We start from the raw sequence: 22,061 nt of genomic DNA, 5'->3' as shown, positions 1-22,061 counted from the left end.
CCAGCTCCTGGATTCATTGATTTTTTTGAAGGGTTTTTTTTGGTGTGTGTCTCTACCTCCTTCAGTTCTGCTCTGATCTCGGTTATTTCTTGCCTTCTGCTGACTTTTGAATTTGTTTGCTCTTGCTTCTCCAGTTCTTTTCATTGTGAGGTTAGGTTGTCAATTTTAGATCTTTCCTGCTTTCTCTTGTGGGCATTTAGTGCTATAAATTTCCCTCTACACACTGCTTTAAATGTGTCCCAGTGATTCTGGTACATTGTATCTTTGTTTTCTTTGGTTACAAAGAACATCTTTATTTCTGCCTTCATTTTCTTATTTACCTAGTATTCATTCAGGAGCAAGTTGTTCAGTTTCCATGTAGTTGTGCCGTTTTGAGTGAGTTTGTAGATGTCTATTAGGTCTGCTTGGTGCAGAGCTGAGTTCAAGTCCTGGATATCCTTGTTAACCTTCTGTCTCGTTGATCTGTCTAATATTGACAGTGGGGTGTTAAAATCTCCCATTATTATTGTGTGTGAGTCAAAGTCTCTTTATAGGTCTCCAAGGACTTGCTTTATGAATCTGGGTGCTCCTGTATTGGTCATATATATTTAGGGTAGTTAGCTCTTCTTGTTGAATTGATCCCCTTACCATAATGTAATGGCCTTCTTTGTCTCTTTTGATCTTTGTTGGTTTAAAGTCTGTTTTACCAGAGACTAGGATTGCAACCCCTTGCAGAAGAAATTTCTAAGCAGCAAAGCATTCAAGAGGTGTCTTGGGTGCTGTTAAAGGCATTCAGTTTTATGAAAAAGCAGAGCATAAAAGTTGAGAAAATTTGCAGCCTAACAGTGCAACAGAAAAGAAAATCCCATTTGCTGAGGAGAAATTCAAGCCGGCTGCATAAATTTGTATAAGTAACAAGGAGCTGAATGTTAATCCCCAAGACAGTGGGGAAAATGTCTCCAGAGCATATCAGAGGTCTTCATGGCAGCCCCTCCCATCACAGGCTTGGAAGCCTAGGAGGAAAAAGTGGTTACATGGGCTGGACCCAGGGTCCCCATGGTGCGTGCAGCCTAGAGACTTCGTGCCCTGCATTCCAGCTACTCCAGCGCTGCCTGAAAGGAGCCAAAGTAGAGCTCGGCCTGTGGTTTCAGCGGGTGCAAGCCCCAATCCTTGGCAGCTTCCACGTGGTGTTGAGACTTCAAGCACATGGAAGTTAAGAATTGGGGTTCGGGAACTTCCGCCTGGATTTTAGAAATTGTATGGAAATGCTTGGATGCCCAGGTCGAAGTTTGCTGCAGAGGTGGGGTCCTCATGGAGAACCTCTACTAGGGCAGTGCAGAAGGAAAATGTGGCGTCAAAGCCCCCACGCAGAGTCCCTACTGGGACACCGCCTAGTGGAGCTGTGAGAAAAGGGCCACCATCCTCCAGACCCCAGAATGATAGATCCACTGACAGCTTGTACCGTTTGCCTGGAAAAGATGAAGACACTCAACATCAGCCTAAGAATGTAGCCAGGAGGGAGGCTGTACCCTACAAAGCCACAGTGGTGGAGCTGCCCAAGACCATGGGAACCCACCTCTTTCATCAGCGTGACCTCAATGTGAGACATAAAATCAAAGGAGATCATTTTGGAGCTTTAAGATTTGACTGTCCTGATGAATTTCAGACTTGCATGGGGCCTGTAGCCCCTTTGTTTTGGCCAATGTCTCCCATTTGGGATGGCTGTATTTACCCAATGTCTGTACCCCCATTGTATATAGGAAGCAACTAACTTGCTTTTGATTTTACAAGCTCATAGACAGAAGGGACTTGCCTTATCTTGGATGAGACTTTGGAATGTGAACTTTTGATTAATGCTGAAATGAGTTAAGACTTTGGGGGACTGTTGGGTAGGCATGACTGGTTTTGGAATGTGAGGACATAGAGCTGTGTGGAGGCAGGGGCAGAATGACATGGTTTAGTTGTGTTCCCTCTCTCAAAAAACAAACAAACAAACAAAACTGCCAGGCATAGTGGCTCACACCTGTAATCCCAGCACTTTGGGAGGCTGAGGCGGGTGGATCACTTGAGGGTCAGGAGTTCGAGACCAGCCTGGCCAATATGACAAAACTCCGTCTCTACTAAAAATGCAAAAATTATCCAGGCATGGCCCATGCCTGTAATCTTAGCTACTTGGGAGGCTGAGTTATGAGAATCCCTTGTACCTGGGAGGTGGAGGCTTCAGTGAGCCAAGATTGTGCCACTGTACTCTAGCCTGGATAATGGAGTGAGACTGTGTCTCAAAAAAAGAAAAAAAATAGTTAGTCATATCTAAAAATACTTTCACAGCAACATGTAGACCGGTATTGGATAAAACATCCAGGCACCATAGCCTGGCCACAGGTACTCCCCTAGTTCTACCTGGAAAACGCTAATTCTTGCTGCTCATTTGGAGTAGCGACCCTATCTTCCCTTCTCAGAGTCAGCATAAACCCAGCTAGATTATGCTATCACTCCACATAGCTATTGACTTCGCTGTTCAGGCCCAGTAGCACTGTAGAGGACCAGTCTTCCACGAAGAGTGCTGGCTCTTAGTAAGGAGAGGCAGGCCACTTCTGCAGGTCCTAAAGGTTTAGCTAAGCCTAGGTAACACAAATCTTCAGGGGCACTCAACCAGATTTCTCCATCCCATGTTTCAGAATCCCAGGTTTTCCCAACCAAGATCCTGACATTAGCATATAGACGTCTTTGGTTAAGTGTTTTTGAGCTAGGCAATTCTAACTATTCAATCTTGAATTTGGTTTTCAGCTTTTTCTGCTACTCACTACAGGAGGTAAGAGCCTCTTTCTAACAAGGCTCTCTTGCCTTCACAATTAATTTTGCCCTCAGCTTTTCGTTATCCCTCTATAAAGTGTAAATATAACTTATTAACAAGACAATAGTCTCACATGCATTGCTTCTTTCCCCATGCCTGAATTATTACACCAATCGAGGTACCCCCCTTCACCAGAACATCCTCTCAAGTTACCACTGGTGACAGTTCTGGCAACTGGGCCACCACCTTGTATTAGAGATGATCTGTGATCCAAATTCTAACTTGTGTGATTTTCCTTTAGTCAGAACAACTTCCTTTAACACTTTGTTGTTTTTTTTTTTGAGATAGAGTTTCACTCTTGTTGCCCAGACTGGAGTACAACGGTGCCATCTCAGCTCACTGCAACCTCTGGCTTATGGGTTCAAGCAATTCTCCTGCCTCAACCTCCCAAGTAGCTGGGATTACAGGCATGCGCCACCACACCCAGCTAATTTTTTTGTATTTTTAGTAAAGAAGGGGTTTCACCATGTTGGCTAGGCTGGTCTCAAACTCTTGACCTCAGGTGATCCACCTGCCTTGGCCTCCCAAAGTGCTGGGATTACAGGCGTGAGCCACTAAGCCCAACCCCTTTAACATTTCTTGTAGTGCAGGTCCATTGGCAATAAACTTTCTCAGCTTTTATTTGTCTGACTCTATGTTTTACCTTAACTTTTATTATATTTTTATTTTTTAAATTTCATTTTATGAATGTCTAATCTGCCAGCATTTTAAAAATTTATTTTTATTTTCTAAATTTTATCTTGTGATACTTTCACTTTTAAAGGATATTTTTTCTGGGTATATAGTTCCAGATTGACAGTTTCTGTCACTCTTCAATATTTTATGTTGCTACGTTTTTTTTCTGGCTAGCATTGTTTATGAAAATGGCCCCTGTGTGTAATATGTCTGCGTTTTTTTTCCTGCTGGATTTAGACTTTGTTTATACACTTGTGTTTGGCAATTTGTTTATTATGTGCCTTTGTTTGGGCCATGTGCTTGTGTGTGGGTATATATGTGTGTTTTTATTGGGTTTGATATTTGTTGAACTTCTTGGATCTGTGGGTTTATAGTATTCAAAAAATTTAAAACTTTTCCAACCATTATTTCTCCACTCCACTAGGATTTGAATTACATGCATGTTATATTGCTTGATATTATCCACAAGTCACTGTAATTTTTCATTATTTTTTGTTCTTTTTTGCCTCTGTGCTTCACTTTGGGTGTATTTCAGTTGACTATGTCTTCAAGTTTAACCACCTTTTCTTCTGTAGTATCTAATCTGTTAAGCCTATTCAGTGAATTCTTTTATTTAGAATATTGTACTTTAGTTTCCATTGTACTCTTTTTAGAATATTTTTTTCTGAATTATGTTTGTATTTCTCTTTAAATTTTTGAACTGCTTTAAAATTCCTGCCTGCACCTGTTATTTCTGGATGATTTATATGAGGTTATTTTTCTCCTGATTATGGGTGACGTTTCTTTCTTTTCTTTTTTTTTTATTATTATTATTTTTTTTGACAGATTCTCATTCTTTGCACAAGTTGGAGTACAGTGGTGCGATCTGAACTCACTGCAACCTCCACCTCCTGGGTTCAAGTAATTCTCATGCTTCATCCTCCTGAGTAATTAGGATTACAGGCACGTGCCACCACACCCGACTAATTTTTGTATTTTTAGTAGAGACAGGGTTTCACCATGTTGGCCAGACTAGTCTTGAATTCCTGGCCCCAAGTAAGCCGCCTGCCTCGGCCTCCCAAAGTACTGGGATTACATGTGTGAGCCATCACGCCTGGCCTATGGGTCATCTTTTCCTCCTTCCTTGTATGTCCAGACATTTTGATTGGACATTAGACATTGAGATTTTATAATCTCCAATATGTAAATTTTGATGTCTTTTTAAAAAGAATGCTAAGCTGTTTTGAGATCGGCTTACTTTTGAGGCTTGTTTTAAGTTTTACTGGGGTGAACCCAGTACTCTGTAGCCTTTATTCTAGGACTAGTTGAATTCTACTACTATGGTATGAGACTTTTACTACTGTGGTATGAGCCTTCTCAGGTTTCTATCAGATGCTATAGGTGTTCAATAATGTCTCGGTTCTTTAGTTTGTTGTTACTTGAATATCTCTCTGCTCTTCTGTGGGATTTGAGAATCGTTCAGCTTGCAGGTCTTCAGTTATTGTTTTCCAGCCTTACGGAGTTTTACTCTATGTATTCAAAACTTAGTATTCAACAACAGACTCAGTCGGTTCCCACGCAGTTTACTGAAAATCTTTTTCTGTGTGGCCCCCTCTGCTTTGGTACTCTGCTATGAAAATTCCAGCCATTTTAGCCTTCCTTCAATTCAGTGAGACATCTGTGCTCCTTCTCCCTACTTCATACTCTGTAGAGTACCCCCAACTAAAAAAAAATGGGGCAATCATAGGGCTTTTCTCATTTGTTTCCCTTTCCTTAGGGGTCAGAGATTTGTTATGCTTATTAACCAAATTCTGAAAACAATGGTTTCATATATTTTGTCCATTCTTCTAATTTTTTTTAATGGCAGGAGGGCAAGTCCAATACTAGTTATCCCATTATGATGGAAGTGGAAGTTTTGTATAGTAAATGTTTTGATAGATATAGGCAAATAATTAATCCAACCACATAGGTCTTATAGTAGTCTTGCAAAAAGCCTTTCTAGAGAAAAGAATGCCTCCTTTAAAAGAGAAGCCAAAAGGAGAAGAGGTAGAGGATATTTTAGGCTATTTCAGATAAGGAAATAGCATACACAGAGGCAGAAAGGCATGCTAGAACTATCAAAAATATAGCTGAAGCCTACAATAAGACTTGCAGAGAAGCAGGGAGAGAAATACAGAGAGATTATTTAGGAGGACATCAATCATGAATATTTTCCTTTTGTATTTAATATAGCAAAGAGGACTAAAAAAGGATGCTTAATTAATTAAGGTATAGGCAGTGATTTGAACATTGTAATTTCTTAATTACATTGTAATTGTAAAGTGATGGTTATGAAAACTGTATGGCAGTCAGGGATGTTTATAATATGGTAAATGGAAACAACAGAATGTAAACATTTGTATAAATACTAATATCATAATTTTAAAAAATCAGATGCATAGGAAATAACATCATAAGGAAATGTACTAAAAAATAATTGTACAAATGTGGTAGAAAATGAATAATGGTTGGCCAGGAGCAGTGGCTCATGCCTATAATCCCAGCATTTTGAGAGGCTGAGGTGGGTGGATTGCTTAAACTTAGTAGTTCAAGATCAACCTGGGCAACATGTTGAGACCCTGTGTCTAACAAACAAAATAGAAAAATTAGCCAGGCATGGCGGTGTGTGCCTGTGATCCTAGCTAATAGAGGGGTTGAGGAAGAAGGATCATTTGAGCCTAGGGGGGCAGAGGTTGCTGTGAACTGAGATTGTGCTACTGCACTCCAGCCTGGGTGACAGAGCAGACCCTGTCTCAAAAAATATATATAAAAATAAAAATAAAGAATAATGGTAGCTGGGCATGGTGGTGCGTGCATGTAATCCCAGCTACTCAGGAGGCTGAGGCAGGAGAATCACTTGAACCCAGTAAGTGAAGGTTGCAGTGAGATGAGATTGTGCCATTGCACTCCAGCCTGGGTGACAAAGCGAGACTCCATCTCAAACAAAAACAAAAACAAAACAAAACAAACAAACAAACAAAAGAATAATGGATAGTGAATATCCACTAAAATTAAAAAAAAAAAAAAGAATAGTGGATATTGGTATAATCCTTCTCAGGAAAGAGCACAGACCAAGCACAGACATTTCACTGAATTGAAGAGAGAAAGAGATCAGAAGTTAGGGAAGCTGAGCTGGCTGGAATTTTCAGAGCAGGGTACCAAAGCAGAGGGACCTACACAGAAAACGGTTTTCCCTCACTTTGTAATGTTTTAGATACAGACACACTTTGGAGATACTGTAGACTCGGAACCAGACCACTATAATAAAGCTAGATCTCATTAACGCAAGACATACGAATTGTTTGGTTTTCAGTTATGTTTAGACTATCTGGTAGTCTATTAAAAGTGTGCAATAGCATTATGTCTAAAAAAGGCTCATGATCATCTGAGGTTTCAACAAGTTGTAATCTTCGCTTGTGGAGGGTCTTGCCTCAATGTTGATGGCTGCCGACTGACCAGAGTGGTGGTTGTTGAAGAGTGAGATGGCTGTGGCAATTTCTTAAAGGAAGACCAGAATGAAGTTTACTGCATTGGTTGACTCTTCCTTTCATGAAGGATTTCTCTGTAGTATGTTAAATTATTTGATAGCATTTTACCCACAGAAGAACTTTTAAAAAAATTGGAGAGATGGCAGCCATAGCATCCTAAAATGTATTTCTTAAATATCATTATCCCTTACTCCATGGACTGCAGACTAGATGTTGTATTAGCAGGCGTGAAATCAGCACTCATCTTCTTGTACTTCTCCATCAGAGCTCTGGGGTGACTACATGCATTGTTAATGAGAGTAGTACTTTGAAAGAGAGGTTTTTTTTTTTTTTCTCTCTGAGCAGTAGGTCTTAACAGTGGGCTTAAAATATTCAGTAAGCCATGCTATAAACAGATGTGCTGGCCTTTAGGCTTCATTTTTTCCATTTATAGTGCACAGGCAGAATAGATGTAACATGAATTTTAAGGGCTTTAGGATTTTTTGAATGATAAATGAGCATTGGCTTCAACTTAAAGATACCAGCTGCATTGGTCTCTAATAAGACAGCCAACCTCTCCTGAGAAGCTTTGATGCCAGACATTGACTTCTCTTCTCTAGCTAGGAAAGTCCTAGATGGCATCTTCTTTCAATAGAGGACTGTTTTATCTACATTGAAAATCTGTTATTTGGTGTAGCCACCTTCATCAATGATCTTAGCTAGATTTTCTGAGTAACTTGCTGCAGCTTCTCCATTAGCACTTGGCTGTTTCACCTTGCACTTTCATGTCCCGGAGATGGCTTTTTCCTTAAACCGCATGAACCAACCTCTGCTAGTTTTGAGCTATTCTGCAGTTTTCTTACCTCTCTCAACTTTCATAGAGTTGAAGAGAATTAGGGCCATGTTCTAGATTAGGCTTTGGCTCAAGGGAATGTTGGAGCTGATTTCTTATTTAGATCACTAAAACGTTTCCTATATCAGCAATAAGGCTATTTTGCTTTTGTAACATTTGTGTGTTCACTGGAATAGCACTTGTAATTTCCTTCACAAGCTTTTCTTTTGTATTTACAACTTGGCTAGCTGTTTGGTGCAAGAGGCCTAGCTGTCAGCTTATCTCACTTTTTGACTTGCCTTCCTCGCTAAGCTTAATCATATCTAGCTTTTCATTTAAAGTGAGAGATGTGTGACTCTTCCTTTTACTTGAACACTTAGAGGCAATTGTAGGGTTATTAACTGGCCTAATTTCAATATTGTTGTGTCTCAGGGAATAGGGAGGCCAGAGGAGAAGGAGAGAGGAGAAGGGAATGGCTAGAACTTGGAGCAGTCAGAACACACACAAAATGTATTAAGTTTGCTATTTTATACGGGAATGGTTTGTGGTGGTCCTGAAAGAATTACAATAGTAACATCAAAGATCACTGATCACAGATCATCTTAACAAGTAATAATAATGAAAAAGTTTGAAATATTCTGAGAATACCGAAATGTGACATGAAGACACAAAGTGGGCACATGCTGTTGGAAAAATGACATTGATAGCCTTGCTTGATATAGGGTTGCAACAAACTTTCCATTGCAAAAGTGTACTATCTGTGAAGCACAAAAAAGTGAAGTGCAATAAAATGAGGTATGCCTGTATTCTGTGCTTTGATACTAAAAAGGATGGTGTTGAGGAAATGTCAATGCGTATACATATGTGCATACCTACATACATACAACTCTTCCCCTCAGTGCTTTGATTTTCTACTCTGTAAAGTGGAAATTTTAATAGTATGACTCTTATTTAGTGTGTGAATTAAATGGGATATAATGTACTTACATAAGCACTTAGCAGCACAACCCTTGAACCATATTCAGGGTGTGTATTAGTCCATTTTCACACTGCTGATAAAGACATACCCGAGACTCGGTAATTTGTAATGAAAAAGAGGTTTAATGAACTCACAGTTCCACGTGGCTGGGGAGGCCTCACAATCATGGCAGAAGGTGAAAGGCACATCTTACATGGCAGCAGACAAGAGAGAATGAGAGCCAAGTGAAAGGGGAAACCCCTTATAAAACCATTAGATCTCATGAGACTTATTCACTACCATGAGAACAATATGGGGGAAACTGCCTTCATGATTCAATTATCTCCCACTGGGTCCCTCCCACAACACATGGGAATTACTGGAGCTACAATTCAAGATGAGATCTGGGTTGGAACACAGCCAACCCGTATCAGTGTGTCATTTGTTTTTTACCAGGACCACTGCTGCACCTATGTGGGATATTTATTATGCTGTATTATGCAATATTCCCAGGTCCCAATCACTATGTACACGTAGTAACTCCCAGTCATAGTGACTATGAAAAAATGTTATCACACACTTCCAAATACTTTTGGTTGAAAACTACATGTGAAAGAGTTATGAATTAAAAAGTATAGGAATAGATATACGAAGGTAAGGGTTCTTTCTTGCTTTCAATTCTTTGGTAAAACACAATCCTACACAGGAAACAAAACAAAAGCAATGTGGTGTGGTGGAAGGTGCACAGAACTGGGAATAAGGAGACTTGGGATCTTCATTTTTCTCTATCGTAAGCAAATTCCTTAGTCTCTCTGGGTTAATTTCCTTCTTGTAGAATGAGGCTGTGGTCCAAGCTACCACCAAGAGTCTTTCTAGTTCTAAGAGTGGATTATTTTTATGTATTGAAGGAATAATTTTTCTGATGTGCCTTTTTTATGTGGCAAAGGTGGTCACAGAGGGGAGTGTCGTAGGCCAAACAATTCCTTTCAAATGATGAACTTCAGCACCACCCTAACTCATGTGTCTGAACTCTTTCTTTCTTACCTGGGGATGATTTTACCCCATGTAAAAAAGAAATTGTCATTATTTCTCCCCCCCTCTTTTTTTTTGGTTTGTTCCTAGGACTGAACACAGGCTAAATGTCTAATCAATGTTTATTTGAATAAATGGATAAATCCATGAAACATAATATTTATGTAACATAAGAAAAGTTGTGTAGTGCAGCCTTTATGTATTTAAATATACCTATGTAATACATTTGCACGTTTTTAGACATTATGATTTATTTATTGGGGATATGTAATTTTTAACAAAGTATAACCATACCTTTGTTTCAAAACACTTCTTATTGAAGAATGAAATACAAATCTTTTTCATTTTTCTTTTCTTTCTTTCTTTTTTTTTTTTTTTTTTTGGATAGGGTCTCACTCTGTCACCCAGGCTGGAGTGCATTGGTGCAATCTTGGCTCACTGTAACCTCCCCATCCCAGGTTCATATGATCCTCCCACCTCAGCCTCCGAAGTAGTTGGGACCACAGGCACATGCCATCACTCCCAGCTAATTATTTTTGTATTTTTGGTAGAGATAGGGGTTTCACCATGTTGCCCAGGCTGGTCTCGAACTCCACCCACCTTGGTCTCCCAGAGTGTTGGGATTACAGACGTAAGCCACTGTGCCCAACCGAGATACAGACCTATGTTAATAAAATGACATGAAGAACCTAGGTCAAGGAGGGATTAATCCATATCTATATGTATCACTGTCTCTGTATCTAGTTAGCTATAGCCTCTCAACTCAATCTCTCTCTCTCAACACTTTTTTTTTTCTTTTTTTGAGATGGAGTCTCACTCTGTCACCCAGGCTGGAGTGTAATGGCACAGTCTCAGCTAACTGCAACCTCTGCCTCCTGAGTTCAAGCGATTCTCCTGCCTCAGCCTCCCAGGTAGCTGGGATTACAGGCACCCGCCATCACACCTGGCTAATTTTTGTATTTTTAATAGAGATGGGGTTTCACCATGTTGGCCAGGCTAGTCTCTAACTCCTTACCTCGTGATCTGCCTGTATCGGCCTCCCAAAGTGCTACAGCCACTGTGCTCGGCCTGACTCAAAACTTTTTCTTCATGTTTTTAGTATTAGTAATGACAAGGAGGGACATACAGAGTTTAATAATTTATTATAAATATCACTCACAGAATGTATTAGGTGATCCGTACTAGGTCTCTCAATTATTCTTGTGACTAACTGCTTGGATGACCATGAGGACCACTGTGCTGTTATTGGAGACTGTGTGAATAGAGAACCCGAGTGGTGCAGCCACATGCAGCAACCCTAAGCATACATTTCTAAAATTTTTATGGACATACTTTTCTATCTCCTCATTTGAAAAATCATAGAGCACAACTCTCAGGTTAGATCAATATCATATCTTAGCATTAAACTGGGAGTCTGCTAAATTATTCTATTTAAGAATTTTGATCATTTTAACAGCAAAAATAATGTAATAGTAGTGTGTCTTCTCAGAAATTGTTTTCTTTTCTTTTCTTTCTTTCTTTTTTTTTTTTTTTTTTAATTAAGAGACAGGGTCTCTCTATGTTGCCCAGGCTGGTCTCGAACTCCTGGGCTCAAAACAATCTACAATCTCAGCCTCCCAAAGTGCTGGGACTCCAGGCATGAGCCACACTGCCTGGTTCAGAAATCTTTTTAAAGATATTTTAATAGAGTCGTTTTAGTCTACAAAGAATTTCCACATTCATTATTTCATTGTGTTTTTACATTAACCCAGTGTATAAGATCTGTAATTCTCACTTTATCAAATTGAGAACTGAGGCTCAGGGAGGGATAGCAACTTACCCAAAGTCACACAGCTACTTAGGGACAGACTTAGGATTCCAACTGCTACTTTTAATAATCTGTTCATTATGCTACTTTTTTAAAAAATTAGAAATAAGTTGCATGTGCCGGAGATAATTTCAATGACCTCATAGGTGGGTATGAAATCAAAAGCTGTTTAATGATATTACATAAAAGTTCAAAAGAGCAGAAAATCTACCCACAGATTTCAGAAAGGTCCTTCCGGGAAATTTAATTTTATTGTACTTTATATTTTAGAAAATTTATTTTATTATTATACAATTGGTTTATTGATTCACTCATTAATTCACCATACATTTTTCTAGTGTTCATGATTGATAAGGTATTTACCTGAACACTCTGTGACTGGCAAACATGAGTCAGAGACAATCACTGGCATCATGAAATGAACTATCTCAGAGTCCACAAATATCAGTAACAGCAGACAGAATGTTACAAATGCCATACCAGAGGTATGAGCATAATGTAATGATAAATTAGCAGAGAAACACAAGAGGCAACATAATTTGAATTATTGTCCACATTAAATATGTATTATTCTTGTAATAATAATAAAATATTATTTGTTGTTTAAAAAAGAGAGATTATTAATTTCATGGTAGGAAAACAATGGTATAAAAGTGGCCATGCCATACTGCCCAAAGTAATGTATAGATTCAATACTATCCCCATCAAGCTACCATTGACTTTCTTCACAAAATTAGAAAAAACTACTTTAAATTTCATATGGAACCAAAAATGAGCGCATATAGCCAAGACAATCCTAAGCAAAAAGAGCAAAGCTAGAGGCATCACACTACCTGACTTCAAACTATACTACAAGGCCACAGTAACCAAAACAGCATGGTACTAGTACCAAAACATATACATAGACAAATGGAACAGAACAGAGGCCTCAGAAATAATGCCACACATCTAATCTTTGACACCGTCTAATCTTTGACAAACCTGACAAAAACAAGCAATGGGGAAAGGATTTCCTATTTAATAAATGGCATTGGGAAAACTGACTAGCCACATGCAGAAAACTGAAACTGGACCCCTTCCTTACACCTTATAAAAAAATTAACTCAAGATGGATTAAAGTCTTAAATGTAAGACCTACAACCATAAAAACCCTAGAAGAAAACCTAGGCAATCAGGACATAAGCATGGGCAAAGACTTCATGCCTAAAACACCAAAAGCAATGGCAACAAAAGCCAAAACTGACAAATGGGATCTAATTAAGCTAAAGAGCTTCTGCACAGCAAAACAAACTATCATCAGAGTGTGCAGGCAACCTACAGAATGGGAGAAAATTTTTGCAATCTACCCATCTGACAAAGGACTAATATCTAGAATCTACAAAGAACTTAAACAAATTTACAAAAACAAAAAGAAAAACAAAAAAACTGCAGCCCCATCAAAAAGTGGGTGAAGGGTACGAACAGACACTTCTCAAAAGAAGACATTTATGTGGCCAACAAACATACGAAAAAAAGCTCATCATCACTGGTCATTAGAGAAATGCAAATCAAAACCACAATGAGATACCATCTCATACCAGTTAGAATGGCGATCATTAAAATATCAGGAAACAACACATGCTGGAGAGGATGTGGAAAAATAGAAAAGCTTTTACACTGTTGGTGGGAGTGTAAATTAGTTCAACTATTGTGGAAGACAGTGTGGAGATTCTTCAAGGATCTAGAACCAGAAATACCATTTGACCCAGCAATCCCATTACTGGGTATATACTCAAAGGATTATAAATCATTCTACTATAAAGACACATGCACTTGTATGTTTATTGCAGCACTGTTCACAATAGCAGAGACTTGGAACCAACCCAAATGCCCATCAATGTTAGACTGGATAAAGAAAATGTGACACATACACAGCATGGAATACTATGCAGCCATAAAAAAGGATGAGTTCATGTCCTTTGCAGGGGCATGGATGAAGCTGGAAACCATCATTCTCAGCAAACTAACACAAGAACAGAAAATCAAGCACTGCATGTTCTCACTCATAAGTGGGAGTTGAACAATGAGAACACATGACGCAGGAAGGAACATCAGACACTGGGGCCTTTTGGGGGTTTGGGGACTAGGGGAGGGATAGCATTAGGAGAAATATCTAATGTAGATGACGGGTTGATGAGTGCAGCAAACCATCATGGCACGTGTATACCTATGTAACAAACCTGCACGTTCTGAACATGTATCCCAGAACTTAAAGTATTGAAAATAAATAAATAAATAAATAAATAAATAAATAATGAAATAAAAAGTGGCCATGGAGGGACAGGCATATATAGACACAAAATTCTTGTTTCTTTGCCCACTGAGTTCACAGGAGAAGGAAAAGAAGCTGCCTTCCCCGGTAAAATTCCAAAAATGCTGTCACCTTGAGAAAATTAGTTTTCAGTTAAGATAAGTAAAATGAGGAATTTTTAGGGCTGCAGGGCATGGGGTGGTGTGGAGTGGGTCTTCGCTCCTATCTTGCACAACTCCCCATTTTAAAGTTGAAGAGGCCAGGTGCAGTGGCTTACACCTATAATCCCAGCACTTTGAGAGGTCGAGGCAGGTGGATCACTTGAGGTCAGGAGTTCAAGACCAGCCTGGCCAACATGACGAAACTTCGTGTCTACTAAAAACACAAAACTTAGCCGGGTGTGGTGGCACATGCCTGTAATCCCAGCTACTCAGGAGGCTGAGGCCGGAGAATCGCTTGAACCATGGAGGGGAAGGCTGCAGTGAGCCAGGATCGCGCCACTGTACTCCAACCTGGGTGACAGAGCGAGACTCCATCCCAAAAAAAAAAAAAAAAAAAAAGTTGAAGAGACTAAGGCATAAATAAGCAAAGATGCTTGCTCAAGATTGCATAATCAATCACAATAGAAAGGGAACTCATACTCAGATCTCCAGACCCCACACTGCTCTCATTGAAATACGTAGAATACCATCTGAGGCAAAGAGTTAGGTTACCCTTATTAAATGTCTACAGTTGGTCGGGCACGGTGGCTCACGCCTGTAGTCCCAGCACTTTGGGAGGCCGAGGCGAGCAGATCACTTGAGGTCAGGAGTTCGAGACCAGCCTGGTCAACATGGTGAAACCCTGTCTCTACTAAAAACTACAAAAATGTAATCCCAGGTACTTGGGAGGCTGAGGCAGGAGAATTGCTGGAACCTGGGAGGCAGAGGTTGTAGTGAGCCGAGATCACGCCATTGCACTCCAGCCTGCGTGACAGAGCAAAACTCTGTCTCAATAGAAAGAAAGAAAAAAAAAATCGACAGTTACGCCTCAAAATTAAATTAACAAAACTGGTTATTTAATGTTACCAGGATGATATCTATTATATATATAAGAGATGTCATATATATGTGTAGATCCTCTTGGATCCACTTTCAAAATATATATATGTCTACCCGACATCTTGACACTTAGATATCTAATAGATATTTCAAATGTAATATGTCCAAAACTGATTTTTTGATCTTTCCTCCCCAGACCTGCTTCACTCTCAGTCTTTCTCATTTCTTTTGATGGCAACTCCTCTATTCTTGTAGTTATTCAGACTAGAACCCTTGGAGTTATCTTTGATGCCTCTCTTTTTATCCTACTATGTACCGATTCTGTCAACAAATCCTGTGGAATCTGTCTTAAGAATATATCCAGGAACTGACCATCCTTACCACCTTCTCTACTGTGACCACCTTAATTCAATGAACAGTCATCTCTCTCTCTTGGATTACTGCAATAGCCTCTGAACCACACTCCTTGCTTCTACCTGTGTCCATATTCAGTTCTCAAAACAGCCAGACTGAGCTTTTTAAAATGGTAAGTCAGATCATTACTCCTCTGACTCGAGTCTAAAATGGACGTTCATTTTGTTTAGTGTCAAAGCTGAAGTCCTTTCATGGCAAAAATATTTATAGCAACATTACTCATTATAACCAAGAAGTGGAAAAAACCAAATGAACATATAAACGAAAATGTGTTGTATCCATATAACGGAATAATATTTAGCATTAAAAAAGAGAATAACTGATATGTGTTACAATTTGGATGAACCTTGAAAATATTATGAGGCCAGGCACGGTGGCTCACGTCTGTAATCCCAGCACTTTGGGAGTCTGAGGCGGGTGGATCACCTGAGGTCAGGAGTTCGAGACCAGCCTGGCCAACGTGGTGAAACCCTGTCTCTACTAAAAATGCAAAAATTAGCTGGGCTTGATGGTAGGTGCCTGTAATCCCATCTACTCGGGAGGCTAAGGCGGGAGAATTTCTTGAACCCAGGAGATGGAGGTTGCAGTGAGCTGAGATCACGCAACTGCACTCCAGCCTGGGTGACAGCGTGAGACTCCATCTCAAAAAAAAAAGGAAAGAAAAGAAAAGAAAATGTTATGCTAAGTGAAAGAAGCCAGTCACAAAAGATCACACATTGTATAACTCTATTTATATGAAATGATGAAATGTCCAGAATAGGTAAATCTATGGAGACATAAAGTAGATTAGGAACTACTTAGGGCTAGAGGAGTTGGAGGAAACAGGGAGTGACTGCTAATTGGTACGGGGTTTCTTTTAGGGATGATAAAAATGTTCTAAAATGGATTGTGGTGATGTTACGGGTCTCTGTGAATATACTAAAACCACTGCACGGTGTACTATAAATGGGTGTGTGTTATGGTATGTGAATTACATTTCTATATTACATTGCCATAAATCTGTTTTTTTAAAAAAGAGAGTTAGGTAATAGAAAGGAGGGAAAGAACATAATAAAAGGGGCAGTGTATGTTAAGGTCCCATATTAGGAAGGAACTTAATATCTATGAGTTGATAGATATCATGGTACCTATGACATTAGAGAGAAGGCCAATATCCTTATGGTGTATGAACAAGTTGGAAAATAAGCTGCAGTTAAATAAGACCATAGTATGAGGATTTTAAATTTTATCAGAAGTCCCAAAAGAAAGATTTAGAGGGATTTAAGCAAGCAAATGACATAATCAAATTCCCATTAAAAAAATCATTCTGTCTGGCTGGTGTGGGGAGAATTAGAAGTAGGAAAGTGTAGAAACCGGGAGAGCAATTAAAAGTGGTTGCAGTGGACTAGGAAGAAAGGATGGTTGAATTACAGGCAGATATAAGAGATGGACTTTGGTGTCTATTTTGGAGAGAGATTCAATGAAAGTTGGCAAACTGAGTGGATGTAGGGCATGAAGGATATGAGTAGATGGAGATCCCACTTACTTAGATTGAGAAACCCTGGGGAAGAGTCATTTTAGGCGTAGTTCTGGATACGCTAAACTTGAGATGCGTTTGAAAATAACCAGGTAGACACATACATCGACAGTTTGATATATGGTTTAGCTTGGGTTTAAATATTGGCTCTGCCATTTACTAGCTATGTGACATTGAAAACCATTATTATTTTTCATGATTCCTTCATCTGTAAGATGGAGTGAACATAAACTACTGTAGCCAACTAATAATCCACTGGCTTATTATAGCTTGTTGGTTTAAGGCACAGACTCTGAACCTCCAAACGCCTGCATTGGATCCTGGTTCTGCCATGACTATAGTTGTATGATCTTGGAGAAGTTACTTTATCTCTTTAAGTCTCATTTTCTTAATCCCAAAATGGGAATAATAATAGCACCTATCTCATAGGGTTGTTAAATAAGATACGCATTAGATAATGCATGCAAAGTGCTTGGGGCTGTCACATAGTAAGCAGATATAAGTGGTAGTTAATGTTATTATCTCACTGGGTTGACATAAAGAGATGAGATAATACATACGAAAGGAACCAGCAGGTATTAGATATTCAAAGAATGTTACTAAAGTTTCCTTCCTCATTTTTTCACCTGAATTTTGTCTTAATTAAACTTTCCACTTTTATTCGGACTAGGCTAACCTAGACATTTTCTTAGTATGCCCACCAGTTTAAGATGGGAGATAAAGGTCAATGAACATTGCCGCAGAATGTCTAAGTGGGGAGGCACAATCCAGGTTGGGGAGACAGAATGCAATCAGCAAATATGAACAGTGGACCAGACTGTATAATTCCTGAGAAAAGTGGGGTTGCTTTGGAAAATTGGCTGTTATGAGACGAACCCCACAGCTATGTGTTTTATCTAATGAATAACAATGAAGCAGGCCTCCTCAAATGACAACACGACTTCAACAGTATCTAAAAGCATCATGCACTCTGCCTGAGACCTTTGTGTGTGTGCCATCCCCACTGGTCCTTCATTCATTCATTCACTTGCTTATTTGTTTATTTTCTAGTTTATTCAACAAATATTTACTGAGCAGCAGGCATCACGGAGACAGAAGGGGGGAAAAGGCGAATGTTCTTAGCTGAATGGAGCGTGAAATATAGTAGGGGAAGACAGGAAAGAAATGAACAAGTAGAATATACAGTGTCAGGCCAGGCGCGGTGGCTCACGTCTGTCATCCCAGCACTTTGGGAGGCCAAGACGGGCAGATTACCTGAGATCAGGAGTTTGAGACCAGCCTGGCTAACATGGCAAAACCCCGTTTCTACTAAAAAATACAAAAAAAATTAGCAGGCGTGGTGGTGTGCGCCTGTAATCCCAGCTACTCCGGAGGCTGAGGCAGGAGAATGGCTTGAACCAGGGAGGTGGAGTTTGCAGTGAGCTGATATCGTGGCATTGCACTCTAGCGTGGGTGATAAGAGTGAAACCTTGTCTCAAAAAAGAAGAAAAGCAGAAGAAAGGAAAGAAGGAAGGAAGGAAGGAAGGAAGGAAGGAAGGAAGGAAGGAAGGAAGGAAGGAAGGAAGGATGTATAACGTCAGAAAAATTCTATGGAGAAAAATAAAGCAAGGTCATCAGGGGAGATGCAGACATGGTGAGCAAAGTAAAGGTCTGAAGAAGGGGAGTACTCCAACAGAGGGAACATTTCGTGCAAAGGCCCTGCTCATTATGTCTTTGTCATTCTGAATCCCATTTTTCCATCCTCCAAAATTTAAAGAAATAGAGAAGTTTCACTGGGCTGAGGAAGATAATGCTCTTAGTATTAGTTTCTAGGGCTGCTGTAACAAATTACCACAAATTGGGTAAATTATAGCAACAGAAATATGTTATCTTACAGTTCTGGAGGCCAGCAGTCCAAAATCCAGCAGGGCCACATTCCTTCAGGGAACTTCTGGAAAGGGACCACTCCTTGCCAATTTCAGCTTCTGGGGGTTGTATCAGCATTTCTGGCTGCATCTCTCCAATCTCTGCCTCTGTCTTTACATGGCCTTCTCTGTGTGCCCATGTCTTCTCTTCTGTCTCTTATAAGGACACTTATCCTTGGATTTAGGGTCCACCTCAGGATGATCTCGTCTAAAGATCCTTAAGCAGGGCGCGGGGGCTCACGCCTATAATCCCAGCGCTTTGGGAGGCTGAGGCGGGCGGATCACAAGGTCAGAAGATCCAGACCATCCTGGCTAACACAGTGAAACCCCGTCTCTACTAAAAATACAAAAAATTAGCTGGGCGTGGTGGCACGAACCTGTAGTCCCAGCAACTCGGGAGGCTGAGGCAGAAGAATTGCTTGAACCTGGGAGACGGAAGTTGCAGTGAGCCAAGATAGCACCACTGCACTCCAGCCTAGGCATCAGAGCTAGCCTCTGTCTTTAAAAAATCCTTAATTTAATTACATCTGCAACTTTCCAAATGAGGTCACAGTCACAGATTCTGGCCATTAGGATGTGAAAATATCATCTGGGGGGCTACCATTCAATCCACTACACTCAATAAAGGTGTTATAGTTCTTCTTTGTCCACGTTACGGACTTTCTCACGTTCCTCATCTTTTTTCTCTAAGTTGAAAAGTTGTCTTCGAGAAATGTTTTTTCTTTTCTTGTTTCTTTTTTTTTGCTCTCTCGCTCTCCTTCCTTTCCTCCCTCTCTCTCTCTCTCTTTCTTGGAGTGTCTATACAGACATACGAGAGGGAGATGACTGAGAATTATCTGAGATAGAGACGTTCATGTGACCACAGCCATTAATGTGGTTCAAGGGCAAAGTCATGTTGGCATTTGTTTGGGAACTGCAGTGAGTAGGTTAAAATTTCAGAATAATTAATTATTTCTCTGTTGGCCAAACAGGAAATGGATACATATAATCAATGTTCACAATTTGGAAAATTGAAGAAATTATTCTATTTATCCCTTTTCCCATTCATACCATACACAGCTAAGTTATGTTACCATCCTTATAAATGAAAAGTACTTTCATTTATACTTTTTCTACTTTTTGACAGTTTGAGTCTTTGTTGCAGTATAACATATGTGCAATAGGTACAAAAGCTTTATGTTCACATATTCATCTCACACTGTTTTTACATATCTGTTTAACCGTGTAACCATCATCCAAATCAAACATTCAGAAGGCTTCTTCCCACTTAACAATTCCCTCCCCAAAGGTGACCACTATTCTATCTAGTTCTATCACCATAGACAAGTTACCTGTTTGTGAACTTCTAACGTGATATAGTATGCACTCTTGTGTAAATTTCTTTTTTTTTTTTGACATATGTCTGAAAGATGCATCCAAGCTCTTTTGTGTGGCTGTGGTTTATTTTTTTGAGTACTGCATAGTATTTCACTGCGTATCACTGTATGATATACATTTATTCTAATTTGTGTTGTTTCCATTTGTGAGTTGTCATGAATAAAGCTGCTATGAACCTTATTGTAGAAGTCTTGTGGTAGACATATGTCATCATTGTTGATGGGCATATCCCTAGAAGTGGAATTGTTGGGCCGTCGAATAGACATAGGTTTAGTTTTAGTAGATTTTGCCCAAGACTTTTCTAAAGTAGCTATACCAATGAACTCTCCAGTTGGTCCATATCTTCACCATTTGATATTGTCAAGCTTCTAAATGTTAGCCGTTCTGATGGGTATATAGCGGTGTGGAGTGGTATTTCATTGTGGTTTTACTTTGCATTTCCCTAATGACTAATGATGTTGAGCACTTTGTCATATGTGTATTGGTCACTCGTATATCCTCTTTTGTTAACTGCCTATTCAAGAATTTTGCGCCCCCCTTTTTTTGAAAACAACAACAACACATTTTTGGTTGTCTGTCTTTTTCTTATCGGTTTGTAGGAGTTCTTTATTTACTCTGGATATACATCCTTTTAGTGAATATCCTTTTTGGCCATGCATTGTTCCAATCTGTGGCTTACCTTTTTATTTTCTTAATTTTATGTTTTAGGGGTCAGTAAACTTTTTTCGTAAAGGGCCAAATAATAAATATTTTAGGTTTTGCAGGTCATGTGGTCTCTTTTGCAACTACTCAGCTATGCCATTTAGTGCAAAAGCAGCTACAGACAATATGTTTACTGAATAAGCATGGCTGTATTCCATTAAAACTTTATCATTTTTTTTTGATTATTTTTCACCCATGTCAAAATTTAATAATTATTCTTAGCTCACAGATTGTACAAAGACACTTGACAGGCTGGGTTAAGTTTATAGTCTGATATGGTTGGGCTACATCCCCACCCAAATCTTATTTCAAATTGTAGTTCCCATAACCCCCATGTGTCATGGGAGGTACCAGGTGGAGATAATTGAATCATGGAGGTGGCTTCCTCCATCCTGTTCTCATGATAGTGAGTTAGTTCTCACAAGGTCTGATGGTTTTATAAGGAGCTTCACCCCACCACTCACTCTATACTTCTCCTTGCTGCCTCTATGTGAAGAAGGACGTGTTTGCTTCCCCTTAAGCCATGATTATAAGTTTCCTGAGGTCTACCCAGCCCTGTGGAACTGTGAGTCAACCTCTTTCCTTTGTAAATTACTCTGTCTTGGTATGTCCTTATAGCAGTGGGAGAACAGACTAATATATAGTCCATAGTTTGGCAGCTCAGGTGTATTTAATAAATACAAATTATGAATTTCAATGAATTTCAGTTTATTAGTCTCTTCTTTTGTCATCAGTGCTTTTTTATTACTATTTAAGAAATATTTGCCTATCCCAAAATCATGAATATATTATCCTCCATCTTATTCTAGAAGTTTCATTTTATTATTCATGTTTATGTCTATGATCCATCTGGGATTAAGTTTTATGAACAATGTAAAATAGAGGTTTCACACATTTGCTTGTATGTACTTAAGTTATTATAAATCTTTTTCAATTTTATTATGCAACTATGACTTATCTATTCATTGAAGCTTTCCCTGATACCCTTACCTTGCGCTTGTAACTTTCCTATAGTCATTCTTTCAAGAACTACTTTTTGAAGCCTTATTATGTACCATGTTAGGCACATGGTGTGGTTTGTGTCTGAAGAAAGTTATAATTTTTTGAAGAAAACAATTTAAACTATACAATGAAATATGAGAATATTGCAAGTATTTGTTCACATGTTTTTCTTTCTTTTTTTTTTTTTTTTTTTT

At 39.2% G+C, this 22,061-nt stretch overlaps 1 protein-coding gene across 1 annotated transcript in view; it reads left to right on the top strand.

The window, feature by feature from the left end:
• PPAP2B (phosphatidic acid phosphatase type 2B) overlaps nt 1-22,061 on the top strand; it is a 151,833-nt gene that overhangs the window by 32,226 nt on the left and 97,546 nt on the right. The window lies entirely within an intron of this gene.

The sequence above is a fragment of the Mandrillus leucophaeus genome, unplaced genomic scaffold (assembly GCF_000951045.1).
Source record: "Mandrillus leucophaeus isolate KB7577 unplaced genomic scaffold, Mleu.le_1.0 Scaffold14, whole genome shotgun sequence".
In the NCBI taxonomy this organism is placed as follows: Eukaryota; Metazoa; Chordata; class Mammalia; order Primates; family Cercopithecidae; genus Mandrillus; species Mandrillus leucophaeus.
This window is presented reverse-complemented; position numbering and strand designations above follow the sequence as displayed.